Source organism: Macaca mulatta, chromosome X, assembly GCF_049350105.2.
Source record: "Macaca mulatta isolate MMU2019108-1 chromosome X, T2T-MMU8v2.0, whole genome shotgun sequence".
Lineage (NCBI taxonomy): Eukaryota > Metazoa > Chordata > Mammalia > Primates > Cercopithecidae > Macaca > Macaca mulatta.
Genome location: NC_133426.1, coordinates 146,904,800 through 146,923,978, shown reverse-complemented (window position 1 = coordinate 146,923,978; position 19,179 = coordinate 146,904,800). Strand labels below are relative to the sequence as shown.

The following is a 19,179-nucleotide window of genomic DNA, read 5'->3' as shown; positions in this document are numbered from 1 at the left end:
AATTGTGAAGCCAGTAAGTCTTTCAGAGCTTGGCCAGTGTAACCAGTGGGATTTTAAATTTCAGCTTCTACCCAGGTCCATAGCTTAGCTTGCTTTCATTTGTGAACCTCTCTTAGACTCAAGTACCTCTTCTGCAAAATGGGAATAATAGCAGCACTTACTTTATAGCATTGCTCTAAGTTTAAATAGGAGAATGTATATAAGGGGCTTGTCACTCAATACAGGGAAAATATTACCTTTATTATTATGGTCCTGGAAGAATCCAAAACTCCACATTCCAAATGAACATTAGACTATGACTTCTAATAAATCAACCCATGTAATTTCTCAAGACAAATAATATCCAAGGTCACACAGGTAGTAAGCAGAGGCTTCGCAAGAACCTCTGTGACCTTGGATATTATTTCCTAAGCTCTCTGAGCCTCCAATTTCCTTATCTGTAAAATGGGGACAATAATGGTATTGACTTTACAGAGTTGTAGAAAAGATTAAATAAAAGATTTAGCAATGCCTGGCATATACTCTTAATATTATTGTAGGCACAACCTTTCGATAGCTTTATGCAATCCAGGTTTACTTTCCTGCTGTGGAAAGAGCACAGGCTTTGCAATTGGACCAATATCAGTTTGAGATGCTTAGAGTGTAGATTCCAGAGTCCAGTGCCTGGGTTTCAAGCCCAGCCCCATCAGTAACCGTGTGACCCTGGGCAAGAACTTTAACTAGGAGTCAAAGATTTATCATAGATTCTTTGCTTACCTTTCAATAGCACACACAAACTATTACATTTTCTTGGATCTGAATTGAAATCTTAGCAGTATATTTACTTTCAGAGGTAGTTTCTATAATTTTGTAGCCTTTTAGAAGCCTCTGTATATAATGTTGACCTTTGTATTCTTCAGCTTCCCCATCTGCAAAATGCTGATTATAATGGCACATACCTCTGAGTTCTGTTGTGACCATCTACCCAAAATTTGGTCCAGTGTCAAGACTGATGATGCCAAACACAAACAAAAAGTGTATGAAAAGGTTTGTTAATTGTATAATTGGGGCTCTCCAAGGGAGAGCAGGGCAGGCATCCCAAGCCAGCCCAAAACTGGCTTAAGAGAGCCAGAAAAGGAGATTGGACAGGGGGTTTTATTGTGGCCAGGAGGTAGGACCAGGGTATGGGTTCCCACACATGGTCAGGGGCTTATGTGGTTTGAATCCTGCCAGCACTAAAGGAGGTAGTGCCCAAGCTTTCTTAAAAGCTTGCCCAGATGTGGGGAACAATGGGAAGAGGGGACTGGGGCTTAAAAGCTGCCAGCAGTCAAACATCAAAAAATCAGATCAGACTCCTTATTACATGTTGTGACCCAATAAATGAGATAACGCACATAAAGTACTTAACGAATAGTGGCTGTTATTATTTGAACCACAAGTCTTGATAAAGTCCTTGGCTGCTTTATTGCAAATCTGTGAATCTGTGACTTCTTTATGTTCAGGGGTTCTGTCATGTAGTGGAAAGAATACTTAATGAATAGGCCACTGGGTAACCTGAGGTCTACCCTTCATTAGTCCTTGTTAACTTCCCCTCTGGGCCTCAGGTATAAAATAAAGGGGTAGGACAAGATGTCCTAGAAGGCTCCCTGAGGGCCTAATAAGGTCTGAAAGGCATTATGGTTGGCTCATTCATTAAGTGCTATTGCTGCAGATTGAAGAACCACTGGCATTCCTTTTCAGTCCACTTTCCACTGTTCCATATGTTGTTACACTCTATACTATTTGACTCTTTAAGGCAGATTTAAACCACTAGAGTAAAGAAGCAAACAAACAATAGACAGAATTCAAGCTCTAGGTTAAGTCTTTTTTTTTTTTTTCTGAGACAGAGTTTCGCTATTGTTGCCCAAGCAATGGCGTGATCTTGGTTCACTGTAACCTCCATCTCCCGGGTTCAAGTGATTCTCCTTTTTTGTTTTTTTTTTTTTGAGACGGAGTCTCGCTCTGTCGCCCAGGCTGGAGTGCAGTGGCCGGATCTCAGCTCACAGCAAGCTCCGCCTCCCGGGTTTACGCCATTCTCCTGCCTCAGCCTCCCGAGTAGCTGGGACTACAGGCGCCTGCCACCTCGCCCGGCTAGCTTTTTGTATTTTTTTTAGTAGAGACGGGGTTTCACCGTGTTAGCCAGGATGGTCTCGATCTCCTGACCTCGTGATCCGCCCGTCTCGGCCTCCCAAAGTGCTGGGATTACAGGCTTGAGCCACCGCGCCCGGCCTCAAGTGATTCTCCTACCTCAGCTTCCCGAGTAGCTGGAATTACAGACATGCACCACCATGCCCGGCTAATTTTGTATTTTTAGTAGAGACAGGTTTTCTCCATGTTGGTCAGACTGGTCTTGAACTCCCAACCTCAGGTGATCCGCCCACCTCGGCCTCCTAAAGTGCTGGGATTACAGGCGCAAGTCCCCGCTCCCGGCCTTAGGTTAAGTTTTACTAGATCAACAGTTGTTCCATAACTTTCCCACAGTCTGAAAAAAACAATGTTGCACATCAACCCTGTCTGCAATAACTTTGATTTTTCCATTCTTACAAAGCATTCTCTTTTTTGACTTTATTGTAAAGACATATCCATTAAAAATACACATTTGAGATGAAAAAGGATGGGAGAAATGGGAAAGAAAATTACTAAAGAAAATTTGGAAAAATAGTTTCCAGAAATCAGAAGATCTTACTTCTATCTTAAGAATGTTTCCACTGGTGAGCAAGCTAGCATTACTGTGTCTGGAGGGGGTATGGTTTGCAGGATAAGACACAGAACTACAGCATGTCTTTGATGAACATTTGTCAGGGACAAATGAGGTCGAAAGACAGTTTCCCAGGGAATTGTAACTTGTTTGCTCTGAGCAATTCCTGATGTCTAAACTCTCAGATGTCCCTCAACTCAGCCATGCATAAGAACATTCTTGTCGACAGTGAGTTTCAATCTACTTTTGATCACTTTCTTCAAGCCTGTCAACACTTCAATTGCAGCTCATTTGGGGAGGGTGGAAGGGCCTAGACTATGAAAAGAGCACAGCAGACTAGGAGGTAAGCCATTCTCAAGAGGACATTGCCCAGGGTTGTGCTTGCTTAAAAATGTGATGGTCAGGTCTACTTTAGTAAGAGCCACTCTTCTTGGCTTCTTTGGCTCTAGGTATGTCACAGGGCATCTCTATGTCCTTTCTGATCAAAGATGTGCCTCATGCAAAGTTTCCATCCATTTTTACTGAATCTTACATTATATACATATTTCCTAGAGGAGATGCTCTACTATTTCCACATGTTGAGGCATATGATGTGCCATGGATCTCATTCATGTCACATTTGAGTGTCCCAGCCAAATGGATGCTCAGCTTGGAGGCCTCCCGGGATGAACAGATCACTACCTTGTGGGGCAAAGTGGCCCCTGTTTGAAAAGCTCTTACTATTCTGTTTTGTACCTGCCACCCGCTCCTCCTAGTGGGGACTTACAGAGTTTCCTCTCTATCCTAGGACAGCATTGTGCACTAATTTTGCTCATCTCCAAGCCAATCACTCTCACTTCCTTCAACTTTTTCTCATTTGGAAGGTTCTAGGTGCTCTTCAAATTTCTTGCGTCTTCCTGAGAAAATTTTGCAATATTTCTTCATCCATCAGTACAGTGTAGCAGCCAGAAGTGAACACTGGGTGGGGTTTGACTAGGGCAGAGCAGAGCAGGACTCACTTTCCCACTCTGAAAAGCAAGGTTCACCAGCCCAGAAGTCTATGAGCAGGTACATTACATGTTGACTCACAATACATTTCATATTGATTAATTTAGCTACTCAGTCCCACTTCGTTGTCAGGTCCTGATTCTGTCATCCAACATATTCTTCCCAGCTGCTATTCTATGGAGGTAGCTTGGCCCAATTTTATAATTAATATAAATTTATGTATAATATAATTTCATATAGTATATATAATTTGGGTTATGTATTTATAGAATACACATTTTGAATATTTATCATATATATGGGAGTGTTTGTGTGTGTGTATCTATCTATCCATATATGAAGGTTGAACATTTATCATATATATGGGAGTGTGTGTATATATATATTATAAATATATATTTATGTATATATAAAAGCAAACTGATGGCCACATATATATACACACACATATATAAAATCATATATATATATGTAATCAAACTGATTGCCACTTATAATTTTTTTTAAGACGCATTTTCGCTTTTGTTGCCCAGGCTGGAGTGCAGTGGCGCGATCTCGGCTCCCTGCAAGCTCCGCCTCCCGGGCTCACGCCATTCTCCTGCCTCAACCTCCCGAATAGCTGGGACTACAGGCGCCCGCCACCACGCCCGGCTAATTCTTTGTATTTTTAGTAGAGACGGGGTTTCACCGTGTTAGCCGAGATGGTCTCCGTCTCCTGATCTCGTGATCCACCCGCCTCGGCCTCCCAAAGTGATGGGATTACAGGCGTGAGCCACCGAACCCGGTCGCAAGTTCTTTTCAGGGAAGGATTCTAAAAGGAAGGAGAAAGGAAAAAGTTAGCTTCTTTTACAGTTATACCTAGACCCTAGAGAGCTATTGGGGAACATCCAGCAAGGATAGAATAAGAACTCCAGTATTGCCTCTAAGCCTTAACGTCCCACAGCCACTGAGCTCAGCTTCATTTGTTGTGTTCTAATAAAACTCAGGACCAGATCGAGATCCGGACAGACATGGCTGTGTGCTGTGGATGATGATTTTAAGATCTTGAAAGCTCATGAAATTCCAGCATTTGATCTCCACAGGGACTATTAAACTGAACAAGCTACAATATTTTCGGTCACAAATATTAGCAAGACATTCCAAGTTGCAGTACACAGGAAAACTACTTACTAAAACTGTTGCTTCTCAGTGACATCCTTTGACTACTTTACCAGTAGTTGCCAGATTCCAAGATCCCCTACTCTTGTGATTCGCTGACCATGGAATTTGTTCAGTCTTTCAATTGTGCCTACGCACACAGAAAACAGGGCTTCTTCTTTCTTTTTCTTTTTTCTTTCTTTCTTTTTTTTTTTTTTTTTTTGTTGCGATCGGGTGTTACCCTGTCACTCAGGCTGTAGTGCAATGGCCTAATCACAGCTCACTGCAGCCTCAAACTCTTGGGCTCCAGCAATCCTCCTGCCTCAGTCTCCCAAGTAGCTGGGACTACAGGAACACCCCCACCATGCTGGGATAATAATTTTCTAGTTTTATGTAGAGACGGAGTCTCCCCATGTTGCCTGTTTTTTTTGTTTGTTTGTTTGTTTGTTTTTTGTTTTTGTTTTCTGTTAAATGTAATGGCTTAGGTTATACACCCTGATCAAAAAAGCATTTTGTTTTTTTCAGATGGAGTTTCGCTCTTGTTGCCCAGGCTGGAGTGCAATGGCATGATCTTGGCTCACTGCAAACTCTGCCTCCCGGGTTCAAACAATTCTCCTGCCTCAGCCTCCCAAGTAGCTGGGATTACAGGCACCCGCCACCACACCAGGCTAATTTTGTATTTTTAGTAGAGACGGAGTTTCTCCATGTTGGTCAGACTGGTCTCAAACTCCTGAACTCAGGCGATGTGCCTGCCTTGGCCTCTCAAAGTGCTGGGATTACAGGCATGAGCCACCACACCTGGCCCAAAAAAGCATTTTTATCCACCAAAGTACATAAATAAAAAGATACAGACACACACACTCATAGAATTTCAAGAAAGGGCCGATGTCATATTCTAGTCCAAACCCCACATCTTTCAGATGAAAATGCAAGCCCAGAAAGGAGAAGGAGTTTCAGCAAAGCCACACCAGGAGTTAGTGGTGGAGCATGGACTAGGACATGGGGCTTTTGGTTGCCAGCTTAGTGTCCTTGCCTCCATACAATACTAAAAACTAATTTAAAATAAACCTATCATGTATCCATGTTGATGACTGAGGGAGCCCTGCTAATGAGTACTGATATTTTATCAAGAGTGAGAAGCACCACTTTCTTTCCCCTTCCTTTACTGTGGGAAAAATTAAATAGTCTTCAGAACTTGTTTTGAGATACATTCATCCACTCATGAAAATACATTTCCACATAAATTTAAAAATTCAAATATATATGCACAATGAATACTTCTTGGGCACCCACGGTATATACATAGAGAAGTAGAGTAACACACGTAACTCCAGTCGTGGGTCAAACACTCACTTGCATTCTGCAGAGAATGAATTTGAATCTTTGCTTCAAAACTGTGATTACCATTTACATAGCTTTATGTTACAATTAATGGAATCTATATAACAATATATCATAATAATGTTATCTAGTATAAATCAAAAGAATTAAAACATTTTACCCAGATTTTTTGTCTAAACAGAACTGAAGAGTGGTGTTAAATTCCCTACCTTTGTGTTCAATTGATTTCCCGGCATGCCTTTTCTTAGTTAGGGATGTTTACTGACTCCAAAATGGCTCTGGACATCTCACCCGTCTGTTGGACTAAAGAAATGTAAGTGGCCAGCAAAAACTTAGCAGTCAGCCAGAGGTACTTCTCATTAGATAACTAAGGAAATGTCTAGTTAACGAAGCACTTTTCCCTCACATTGTTTAGTTTCCTACCAGCAGCTACTGAGCGTGCTCAAACCATCTCCACAAATACCTATTTTCTAATTGAATTTTTCTTATTTTTACTGTTGAATTTTGAGAGCTCTTTATATATTCTAGATAGAAGCTCTTTGTCAGATAGCATTCGTCAATATTTTCTTATTCTGTGGAGCTTGTCTTTTCATCCTTTTAACAGCGTCTTTCCCAGAGCAGAACTTTTAGTTTTGATGAGGTCCTATTCATTAAATTTTCCTTTTTTGGGTTATGCTTTGGATATCACGTCTAAAATGTCTTCAGCAAGCCCTATATCTTGTCTAGGCTTTTTTTCTAAAAGTTTTAGAGTTTTACAGTTTATAATTAAGTCTGCGATTCATTTTGAGTTAATGTCTGCTTAAAGTACAAGGTTTAGATAGATGCTATTTATTTACTGTCTATGGGTGTCCAATTACTCCAAAATGGTGTTGAATTGCTTTTGCAACGATGTCAAAAATAAGTTGGGCTTCTTTGTGAGTCTATTTATGAATTCTTTTTTGTGCTGTATTTATCAATGTTATCCATCCCTCTGCCACACTGTCATAATTACTGTAGCTGTGTAGTGAGACTTCATATTAGATACAATCAGTGTTCCTATGTTATTCTTCTTTCTTCAGGATTGTTTTATTTATTCTATGGCCTCCACCTTTCTAGGTAGATTTTAGATATAGTTTGTCTATGTCTACTAATAAAAACAAGACCAACCATTACTCACTTTTATTCTACTATTAAAATTCTCCAAAAATAAAATTTCCTAAAAACAGGGAGATAATGCTGCCTATTATTGCCTGTACTGGGGTGGGGGCACCAAAGGCACTTGGTGGCCTTTCAAAGGCACCCTCACTACCCTGCCTTTGGAAGGCCACTGCTCCACCTTAAGTTTCTTAGTGAGTGCCTCAATTGGTGTTGCATTCGTAGCTTCCAAATGCCATTATTTTATTGCATGGTGATGCTGTTGGTGGCTTTCTGTAGGGTATTTTTTTTTGTCTTTCTGAGGCCTTCAGTTGCTCACAGCATCAGGTGAGGTACAACACATACCACTGTGAGGAAGGTGGCCTGGAAGTGATTTTGTTGTCTGCCTTTGTGGGAAGATTGTCACCGTTACATTGGTATCATCTACACAGCACACCTTGAACCAGCTGGGCCCTTCTCATTTCTACTCCTACCTGCTCCCTCACCCCGACATGCAGAAACACCTAGCCCCTTTTCCCATTTGCCTGTGGGATGAAGTGTGGAGGAGGAAATTTGTCTTCCATGTTCAGTCTTCCCCCTGTCCTTATTTTCAATGTCTGGCTAACCGTGGGACTCCACCTCCCTCCCTCCCTTCTTACACACAGGGCTTACTTGGATTGGTGGCATTCTCTGGGGATCTCTTGGTTCCGATTTCATTTCTTAGTCAACATGTGGTAACAGACAATTATTGTTGGCATTTTCCCCCTCTCTTATGCCTCCTTGATTGGGTAATAGACGTTTCAGAGGATATTTTTTGCCTGCAGAAGGATAAAGGAGTAATTTCTATCCTCATGGCTGTCTTGTGTACCTGGGGAGGCAACAGAGTGAGCACAGAAGGGCAATGGTTTAAGGGAAGAAGTTGGAGATGGGATGGGAAAAGGGGCTTCATAAGGGATGCAGGCTGAGGAGGGGTTTGTGCCAGGCCAGGAGAGGGTAGTGATCTTACGGGAATGTATGGGGAAGAAGAGAAAGAGCACGGGTGGGGTCATCTGACCTGGCAACTGTCTCTGCACTTGCACTGGCAGGGGGTTGTACTCTCTTTCTTTTAATCTTGAGCACTTGTGGCTGATTGTTCTGCTCTTGTGGTTGGTTGGTCCTTATCTGTGTTAAATATCTGTGGTTTGCTTGTAAATCTCAGCCAAGTTGAAGCCTCCCAGTGGTCTGTCCCAGGGCTCTTCCCCTCCCTACATATACCCTCCCTGGGGCAAAGCCAAACCACACTCTTAAGTTTTGTTTGGTTATCTAGGCACTGCTCCAGCCAATGGTAGCCCTGGAGTGTCTTAGACATCACAAAACACAACCCCAACACCTCCACTGGTGTTTGGGTGGTGGTAGGGAGGCTAGGATGCTGTGATTGGAGAAAGGGGATTTCTTTAACACCACAGAAAGAGCCTTCCCAAGCTGATCTGCCACCCCCTCCTCTTCTCCACATATTCAATTCTGTTGACCCATATGGCAGAGAGAGGGTGCTTCCTCCAAGTTGTTCCCCGTAGCCACCACATCAGTGGTTCATTTTGTTCTCTCCCACCCTTCACCATTACCTAGTATTTTCGATGACTTGCCTAAAATCCCTCTAAGGTAATGTGGCCACATTTAAGTCTCCGTGGCCATGTGAATCATCCTACTTGTCTCCAACCAAATTATGTGCTTGTTTTTATTGACTCTCAAGCTAAGAATGTTTTTTGCATTTTTAAATGATCGCAAAAAATTAAAAGAAATATATTTCGCGACACACAAAACATACAATTAGGACTTCAGTATTCATACATAAAGTCTTATTGGAGCACATATATGCTCATTCAAGTATTGCTTACGGCTGCTTTTTGTGCAGTAGAGTTGAGTAGTTCAAACAGAGACTAAATATTTACCATCTAGCCCTTTGTGAGAAAGTTTGCAAACTTCTCTATTCTGTTCTATTGATATATTTGCCTATCCTAATATCAATATCATATGGTCTATTTCATCTTGGCTGAATTCTGGCAGTTTGTGGTTTTGGAGGAGTTGATGCATCTCTTCCAAGTTGTTCAATTGATGAGTGTAAAGTTGTTTATAGTAGTCCCTTATTATTTTTTCCATGGCTGCAGGATCTGTAGTAACATTTTTCATTTCATTCTTGATATTGGCTATTTGTGTTTTCTGTCTTTATTTTGTTAGTCTTGCTACAAGGTCATCAATTTTATTGATTTTTTTCAGGGAAACATCTTTTCATTTTATGAATTTTCTCTATTTTCTCCAATCTCCTAGATTTATGCTTTTATCTTTATTATTTTTTCCTTCTGCTGGCTTTGGGTTTATTTTGTTCTTCAGTTTCTAGTTTCTTGAGGTAGGAATTTTGATTGTTGATTTGAGACCTCTTCTTATTTGTAAGTAACCATTTATTACCACACATTTTCCTCTCAGCTTTAGCTTAGCTGTGTCCCATATGTCTTAATAGGTTGTACTTTCATTTTCATTCACTTCTATATATTTTTAAAATTTCCTTTGAGGTTTCCTCTTTGATCCATGGATTATCAGTATGCTGTTTAATTTCCTAGAGTTTAAATAATTTCCTGTTAACCTTCTGTAGTTGATTTCTAGTTTGATTCCACTGAGGTCAGAGAACATACCTCGTATGTTCATTTTTTTTAAAAAATGCTGAGGTTTGTTCTATGGACTAGGATGTGGTCCATCTTGGTGAATGTTCCATGGGCACTTGAAAAAAAAATTTACTCTGCAGCTGTTGGGTTGAGTATTGTATTTTCTATATATGTCAATTAGATAATATTGGTTGATTCTCTTGTTCAGTTTTCCTACATACTTGCTGATTTTTTGCCTAGTAGTTATATTGATTGATGAGAGTAGTATGTTGAAGTCCCCTGCTGTTATTGTGGATTTGTGTATTTCTTCTTTCATTTCTATCAGTTTTCGTTTCATAGATTTTGAAACTCTGTTGTTTGGTGTATACACATATCAGGATAACTACATATTCTTGTGGATTGTTCCTTTCATTTTTATATAATGTCCAATTTGCCCCTAGCAATTCTTTTGATCTGAAGTCTACTTTGTGTAATATTAATATACCTACTCCTGCTTTTTAAAATTAGATTGTGCATGGTATATTTTTTCATTCTTTTACTTTCAATCTACCTCTGTCATTATGTTTGAAGTGAGTTTCTTCTAGAGAGTGTGTAGTTGGGTAATTTACCTTATCCACTCTTTCAATCTCTGTCTTTTCATAGGTGTATTCAAATCATTTATACTTAATTTTGGATATGTTAGCGCTTAAGCTGCCATGTTATTATTTGTTTTCTGTTGGTTTGTTCCTTTTCTTCATTGTGCCTGCCTTCTTGTGGGTTACTTGAACATTTTTAAGAATTGTATTTTGATTTGTTGTTTCCTAATATATCTCTTTGTACAGTTCTCTTTTAGTAGTTGAGCTAGGCACTATAACATAAATACATAACATTGAGTCTACTTGTTTTGATATTTTTCTACCCATTGAAACTGTACTTCCATTTAGGTCTCTGCCCTTCTCAATTAAAAATATAAATGTCATAATTATTTTCTCTATATTGAACACCACACTAGATGATATTATAATTTTTGCTCCAACCATTAAACATAATTGAAATAAGTTGAATCGTGTCCTACAAAAATATATGTTGAAGTCTTAGCCCCCAGTGCCTTTGGATGTGACTTTATTTGAAAATAGGATTAGTGCAGATGTAATTACTTAAGATGAGATCATATTGGAGTAGTGTGGGCCCTTAATTCACAATGAGTGGTATCTTTATAAGGAAAGAAGAGACACAGAGATGTAAAGACATGAGGGGAGAATACCATGTGATGATGGAGGCAGAGATTAAAGTGCTGCAGCTGCAAGTTCCGTTCTCCTCCTGACCCCATTAACACATTCCTGAAGAAGGCAAAGTACTGCTTCATTCAGCCTCATTCCTGCATTGGAACTCAGCTCCCCACTGGTAGGGGAGGCCGGAAATCAGAAAGCCAACTAGCCCTGCCACAACACACCCTGTTCCACCTCATTGATGCTGGATAGGTGTGGAGGCTCAGTTTCCCAGTGGGCTCCTCTGATAGCAGTTGGGGAAAGAGTAATCAGAATACCTGATAACCTCACTTCACACTGCTTCATTCCACCTCATTGATGCTGGATGTAGGTGCAGGCTCAGCTCCCCGCTGGGCCCTGATTGGGGAGGGAGGGGAAGAGGGACATGCCAACGTGCCTCTCTTTGCACCACCCCCTTTTCTTATCTGATACTATTGGCCAGAAACTTCATTTATAATGAAGTATAGTGAGCAGCCATCTAAGTCTGAAAGGACTTAGTCTTTCACTGTTAATTATCATGTTAGCTGTAAGTTTTCTATATTTGCCTTTTATCAGGTTGGGGAAGTCCCCATTTTTTCCTGGTTTGCTGAGTTTCTAAAATTAAGAATGGATGTTAGTTTTTATCAAATATTTATTCCAAATATATTGCAATGATCATACATACAGACAGCTATAAGTGTGTATACATATATATGTTCTTATACATACATAGCTTGTTAATATAGTGAATTATGTTAATTATATTAATTGATGTTTTAATGTTAAGCCAACCCAGCATTTCTGGAATAAATCTCAATTGGTCATGATATATTATTTTTTAATATAGTGTTGGATTCCATTAGTTGAAAATCGAATCTTTTCTAACATAGGCTTTTAGTGCTTTGTATGACTTTACACTTTTTGCATCCATGCTCATGAGGGATATTGTACTGTAATTTTCTTTCCTTAGAATGCCATTGGCTGGTTTCTGTTTCAGAGTATTATGCGTTGATTGTGTACGCTAGATTTATATAATGAAGCCCTAACCTCTAGTACTTCAGAATGTGACCTTATTTGCAAAAAGGGTCCTTGTGGATATAATCAGTTACGTTATTATAAGGTCATACTGGAGAAGGATGGGACCTTAATGTAATGTGACTTTTCATTTTAAAAAAGGGGGAGGATTTAGACACACACACACGCACGCACACACACACACAGGGAAGGAGAACATTATATGAAGATACAAGGAGAACTAGGGGTGGTGTGTCTACAAGCCAAAGATTGCCAGCAAACCACAGAAGCTAGGGAAGAAGCATGCAGCAGATTCTTCCTCACAGCCCTTAGAAGGAACCACACTTGCTGATTGATACCTTTGTTAACAGACCATGCAAGAAAGAATTTAGGGTGAATCTATAGAATAAAGTGAAAGCAAGTTTATTAAGAAAGTAAAGAAACAAAAGAATGGCTACTCCATAGGCAGAGCAGCGGTATAGGCTACTCAACTGAGTACACGAATAGTTATTTCTTGATCATGTGCTAAACAAGGGGTGGGTTACTCATGAGTTTTCTGGGAAAGGGGCATGGATTTCCCGGAACTGAGGGTTTTTCAGACTATGTAGGGTAACTTCCAGACATTGCCATGGTATCTGTAAACTGTCATGGTACTGGTGGGACTATCTTTTAGTTGGCTAATGCATTATAATTAGTGTATAATGAAAAGTGAGAATGATCAGAGGTCACTTTTATTTGCCATCTTGGTTTTGGTGGGTGTATTAGTCCATTCTCACACTGCTATAAAGAAATACCCGAGACTGGGTAATTTATAAAGGAAAGAGATATAACTGACTCACAGTTCCACATGGCTGCAGAGGCCTCAGGAAACTCACAATCATGGCAGAAGGGGAAGGGGAAACAAGAATCTTCCTCACATGGTGGCAGGAGAGAGAAGAAAAGCCCAGGGGAAACTGCCATTTATAAAACAATCAGATCTCATGAGAACTCCCTCACTATCATGAAAACAGCATGGGGGAAACTGCCCCACGAGCCAGTCACCTCCTACCAGGTCTCATCCTCAACACCTGGGGATTACAATTCAAGATGAGATTTCAGTGGGGACACAAAGCTGAACTATATCGTTCCACCCCTGGCCTCTCTCAAGTCTCATGTCCTCACATTTCAAAACCAATCACACCTTCCCAATAGTCCCCCAAAGTCTTAATTCATTCCAGCATTAACCCAAAAGTCCACAGTCCAAAGTCTTATCTGAGACAAGCAAGTCCTTTCTGCCTAGGAGTCTGTAAAATCAAAAGCAAGATAGTTACTTCCTAGATACAATGGGGGTACAGGCATTAGGTAAAACACCCATTCCAAATGGGGGAAATTGGCCCAAACAAAGGGGCTACAGGCTCCATCCATGTCTGAAATTCAATGGGGCAGTCATTAAATTTTAAAGTTCCAAAATGATCTTCTTTGACTCCATGTTTTAAATCCGGGTCACACTGATGCAAGAGGTGGGTTCCCATGGCCCTGGGCAGCTCTGCCTCTGTGGCTTTGCAGGGCATAGCCCCGCTTCTGGCCGTTTTACAGGCTGAAATTGAGTGTCTGTGGCTTTTCCAGGCACACAGTACAAGCTGTCGGTGGATCTACCATTCTCGGGTCTGGAGGACTGTGGCCTCTTCTCACAGCTTCAGTAGGCATTGCCCCAGTGGGGACTCTATGTAGAGGCTCTGACCCCACATTTCCCTTCCGCACTGCCCTAGTAAAGGTTCTCCATGAGTGTTCCACCACTGCAGCAGACTTCCACCTAGATATCCAGTAGTTTCCATACATCCTCTGAAATCTAGGTGGAGGTTCCCAAACCTCAAATCTTGACTTTTGCACACCTGCAGGACCAACACCACATGGAAACTGTCAAGGCTTGGGGTCTGCACCGCCTGAACTGTACCTTGGCTCCTTTTAGCCATGGCTGCAGTGGCTGGGACACAGCACACCAAGTCCCAAGGCTCCACACAGCAGGGGGGCCCTGGATTTGGTCCATGAAAACATCTTGCCCTCCTAGGCCTCCGGTTCTGTGATGGGAAGGGCTGCCATGAAGGTCTCTGACATGTCCTGGAGACATTTTCCCCATTGTCTTGGCCTTGTTACTTATGCAAATATCTGCAGCCAGTTTGAATTTCTCCCTGGAAAATGGGTTTTTCTTTTCTACTGCATTGCCAGGCTGTAAGTTTTCCAAACTTTTATGCTCTGCTTCCTTTTTAAACATAAGTTCCAATTTCAGATCATCTCTGTCAAGTTTAAAGCTCCACAGATCTCTAGGGCAGGGGCAAAATGCCACCAGTCTCCTTGATAAAGCACAGCAAGAGTGGCCTTTGCTCCATTTCCCAGGAAGTTCCTCATCACTATCTGAGACCACCTCAGCCTGGACTTCATTGTTCATATCACTATCCGCATTTTTGGTCAAAACCATTTAACAAGTCTCTTGGAAGATCCAAACTTTCCAACATATTCCTGTCTTCTTCTGAGCCCTCCAAACCATTCCAATCTCTGCTTGTTAACCAGTTCCAAGGTCACTTTCACATTTTCAAGTATCTTTATAGCAGTGCCCCACTACTTGGGTACCAATTTATTGTATTAGTCCATTTTTACACTGCTATAAAGATGCTACTCGAGACTGGGCAATTTACGTAGGAAGGAGGTTTAATTGAATCACAGTTCTGTGTAGCCATGGATGCCTCAGGAAACTCACAATGATGACAGAAGCAGAGGAAGAAGCAAGGACCTTCTTCATATGGCAGCAGAAGAGAGAAGAAAAGCCCAAGGGAAACTGCCATTTATAAAATCATCAGATCTTGTGAAAACTCACTATCATGAGAATGGCATGGGGAAAACCACCCTCATAATCCAACCAACTCCCACCAGGTCTCTCCCTCAACACCTGGGGATTACAATTCAAGATGAGATTTGGGGGAGGGCACAAAGCCTAACCATGTTAGTGGGTTTTGGCTGGCTTCTTTACAGCATTCTATTTTATAAGCAGGGTCTTTGTGACCTGTATCTTGTGCCGACCTTCTATCTCATCCTGTGACTATAAATGCCTAACCTCCTGGGAATGCAGCCCAGCAACTCTCATCTTCATTTGATCCAGCCCCTATTCAAAATAAAATTGTTCTGGTTCAAACGTCTCTGATGCCTTAATCATGAACTTCTAGCTTCCAGAACTGTGATACAATAAACTTCTGTTGTGTAAGCCACCCAGTTTGTGGTACTTTGTTATGTCAGCCCTAGAAAACTAATACAGAGTAATGCTGGCCTTATAGATTGAGTTGGGAGGTATCCTCTCCTCTTCAATTTTCCTTTCTTTTCTTTTCTTTTTTTAGACAGAGTTTTGCTCTTGTTGCCAGCCTGGAATGCAATGGTGTGATCTCGGCTCACTGCAACTTCTGCCTCCCAGGTTCAAGTGATTCTCCTGCTTCAGTCTCCTGAGTAATTGGGATTACAGGCATGGGCCACCATGCCCGGCTAATTTTGTATTTTTAGTAGAGACGGGTTTCTCCATGTTGGTTAGGCTGGTCTTGAACTCCCGACCTCAGGTGATCCGCCCATCTCGGCCTCCCAAAGTGCTGGGATTACAGGTGCTTCTTCAATTTTCTAGAAGACTTTGTATAGAATTGCTATAATTTCTTTCTTAAATGTCTGATAGATTTTACCTGTGAAAGCACCTGGGCCTGGAATTGTCTTTGTGGGTAGGTTTTTATCTAGAAGCTCAATTTCATTAATAGATATAGAACTATTCAAGTTATCTATTTCTTCCTGTGGGAACTTTGGTAGTTTATGTCTTTCAAGAATTTGTCAACCAGGCATGGTGGCTCACACCTGTAATCCCAGCACTTTGGAAGGCTGAAGTGGGCAGATCACCTGAGGTCAGGAGTTCAAGACCAGCCTGGCCAACATGGCAAAATACTGTCTCTACTAAAAATATAAAAATTAGCCAGGCATGGTGGCACTTTCCTATAGTCCCAGCTACTCAGGAGGCTGAGGCAGAAGAACTGCTTGAACCCAGGAGGCAGAGATTGCAGTGAGCTGAGATCAGGCCACTGCACTCCAGGCTGGGCAACAGAGTGAGACTCCATCTCAAATTAAAAAAAAAATTGTCCATTCACCTAAGCTATTGAATTATTGGCATAAATTTGTTCATAGTAGGTGCTTAAAATTTTAATGTCTGTAGGATCTTTCATGATCTCGTTTTTCTTCATTTCTGATACTGATAATTAGTGTGTTCTCTTTTTTTCCCTCATCAATCTGCCTAGAGATTTATCAATTTTATTATTTTTATTTAAACAGCTTTTAGTTTCATTGATTTTCTCAATTGCATTTCTGTTTTCTATTTCATTGATTTCCATTCCTTTCTTCTGCTCAGTTTGAGCTTATTTGCTCTTTTTTTCCCTAGTTTCTGCGGGTAGATGCTGAGACCATTGTTTTGAAATCTTTCCTCTTTACTAGCATAGGTGTTTAGTGGTACAAATTCCCCCTTCATCACTGCTTTAGCAGTTTCCCACAAATTTTTTGTTTTCCTTTGCGTCAGTTCAAATCACTTTCCAATTTCACTTTTGAGTTCTTCTTAGACACTCATGGTTTATTTAGAAGTATGTTATTTAGTGTATAAATATTTGGGGATTTCAGGAGATCTTTCTGTTATTGATTGCTAATTTAATTCCTTTATAGTCATATAACAGACTTTGTATTACCTGAATCCTTCCAAATATATTGAGATTTGTTTTCTTATCTAGAATATGGTCCATTCTGGTTCATAGTCTAAATGTGCTCGAAAAGAATGTGTATTCTACTGCTGGATTGAAGGTTCTTTTTTTTTTTTTTTTTTTTTTTTTGAGACGGAGTCTCGCTCTGTAGCCCAGGCTGGAGTGCAGTGGCCGGATCTCAGCTCACTGCAAGCTCCGCCTCCCGGGTTCATGCCATTCTCCGGCCTCAGCCTCCCGAGTAGCTGGGACTACAGGCGCCCGCCACCTCGCCCGGCTAGTTTTTTGTATTTCTTAGTAGAGACGGGGTTTCACCGTGTTAGCCAGGATGGTCTCGATCTCCTGGCCTCGTGATCCGCCCGTCTCGGCCTCCCAAAGTGCTGGGATTACAGGCTTGAGCCACCGCACCCGGCCGGATTGAAGGTTCTATAACAGTCAATAGGTCAAGCACATTAATAGTTATGTTCAATTCTACTACGTCCTTGCAGTTTTTCTGTCTACTTCTACCAAGACTAAAATCCATGTTGAGGCCAGGCATGGTGGATTACACCTGTCATCCCAACACTTTGGAAGGTCAAGACGAGAGTGTAGCTTGAGCCCAGGAGGTTGAGACCATCCTGGGCAACATAGTGAGACCTCATCTCTACTAAAAAATAAAAAATTAGCCAGGCATGGTGCCATGCCTGTGGTCCCAGCTACTTGGGAGTCTGAGGCAGGAGGGTCACTTGAGCCCAGGAGGTTGAGGCTGCAGTGAGCCATGATCATGCCAGTATACTCCAGTCTAGGTGACGGAGTGAGATCCTGTCTCTAAACAAATAAAGTTAAAATCCACACATTGAAAGCCTACCTATGCTTTTTTATTCCTTTTTGAAACAGGGTCTTGCTCTGTCTCCCAGGCTGGGGTGCAATGGTATAACCACAGCTCACTGCAGCCTCAATCTCCTGGGTTCAAGCAATCCTCTTGCATAGCTGGGACTGTAGGCACACACCACCACACCTGGCTAATTTTTAATTTTTTTGTAGAGACAGAGTCTCATCATATTGCCCAGGCTGGACTCCAACTCCTAGGCTCAAGTGATCCTCCTGCCTCAGCCTCCCAAGTAGCTAGGACTACAGGTGCATGCTACCATGACTGGCTAATTTTTAAATTTTCTGCAGTGACAAGGTCTTGCCGTGTTGCCTACACTGGTCTAGAATTCCTGGCCTCAAGAAATCCTCCCACATCTGCCTCCCAAAGTGTTGGGATTACAGACGTGAACCACCATGTCTGGCCTCTGACCCATTCTTAAAGCTGGAGCAAAACGATCACCTGTATGTGAACTGTACATACTTAAGTGCAAATCATGCCTCTACCACTCATTGTTTGTGTGTCCTTACATTAGTCACTAGTCACTTCAACTCTCTGGGCTTCAGTTTCCTCATCTGTCCAATGGGGATAATTGCAGTACCTACCCCACAAGTTCATTGTGGGATTGTGTGGGAAAGTGTCAGAGAGCTAGATGTTTCTAAATGGGCGGTTTCAGAAGATAAGATTTGGCTCTTTTAGCAAGGACCCGCCAAGCTGGACCACATTCACACCAACAGTATGAAGAAGGCAGCCTGGATCATCATTGAAAGGTACTATACCTGCCTGGACAACTACTTCCACATGAACAAAGGCATGTACGAGAAGATTGCCATTATTTCCAACAAGAAGCTCCACAACAAGATGGCAGGCTATGTCACATATCTGATGAAAGAGATTTAGAGAGGTCCGGTGAGGGTCATCTCCATCAAGTTGCAGGAGGAGGGCAGAGAAAGGAGAGATAATTATGTTCCCGAGTTATCACAACTCTGGATCAGGAGATCATTGAAGAGGATCTGGACACTGAGGAAATGCTGAGGGTTTTGGACTTTGGCAGTCTGTCCAATCTGCAAGTCACTCATCCTACAGTTGGGGTGAATTTTAAAATACCACTTGGAGCTGTTTGAATCTTTTTTCTATGGTGCAATATTTTGAATAAGCCTAGGACAACAGAAAAAAAAAGATCTGTTTCCTATAATTTTCTTATTATTTGGAAACTTAGAGTTGTAAAGGTCCTTGTCAGTTTTCAGTTTGCTATGCCTACCCACATTTACTTAAGATTGTAATTTATCTGGTCATGTAGTCATCAGCATTTTAACCAAAAGGGATATAGATTGGGTGTTAAATGTCTGTAGAGTAATAGTTGAATATTATATAAAGAGGTTTTAAATAAAGGATAGTAGATTGTTAATAGCTCTCTCTC

The 19,179-nt window shown here is 41.4% G+C and overlaps 1 pseudogene; it reads left to right on the top strand.

Moving 5' to 3' along the window:
- The first annotated feature begins 18,497 nt into the window (after nt 1-18,497).
- Nucleotides 18,498-18,883, top strand: LOC144338651 (small ribosomal subunit protein eS17 pseudogene; annotated as a pseudogene).
- Nucleotides 18,884-19,179: the final 296 nt, after the last annotated feature.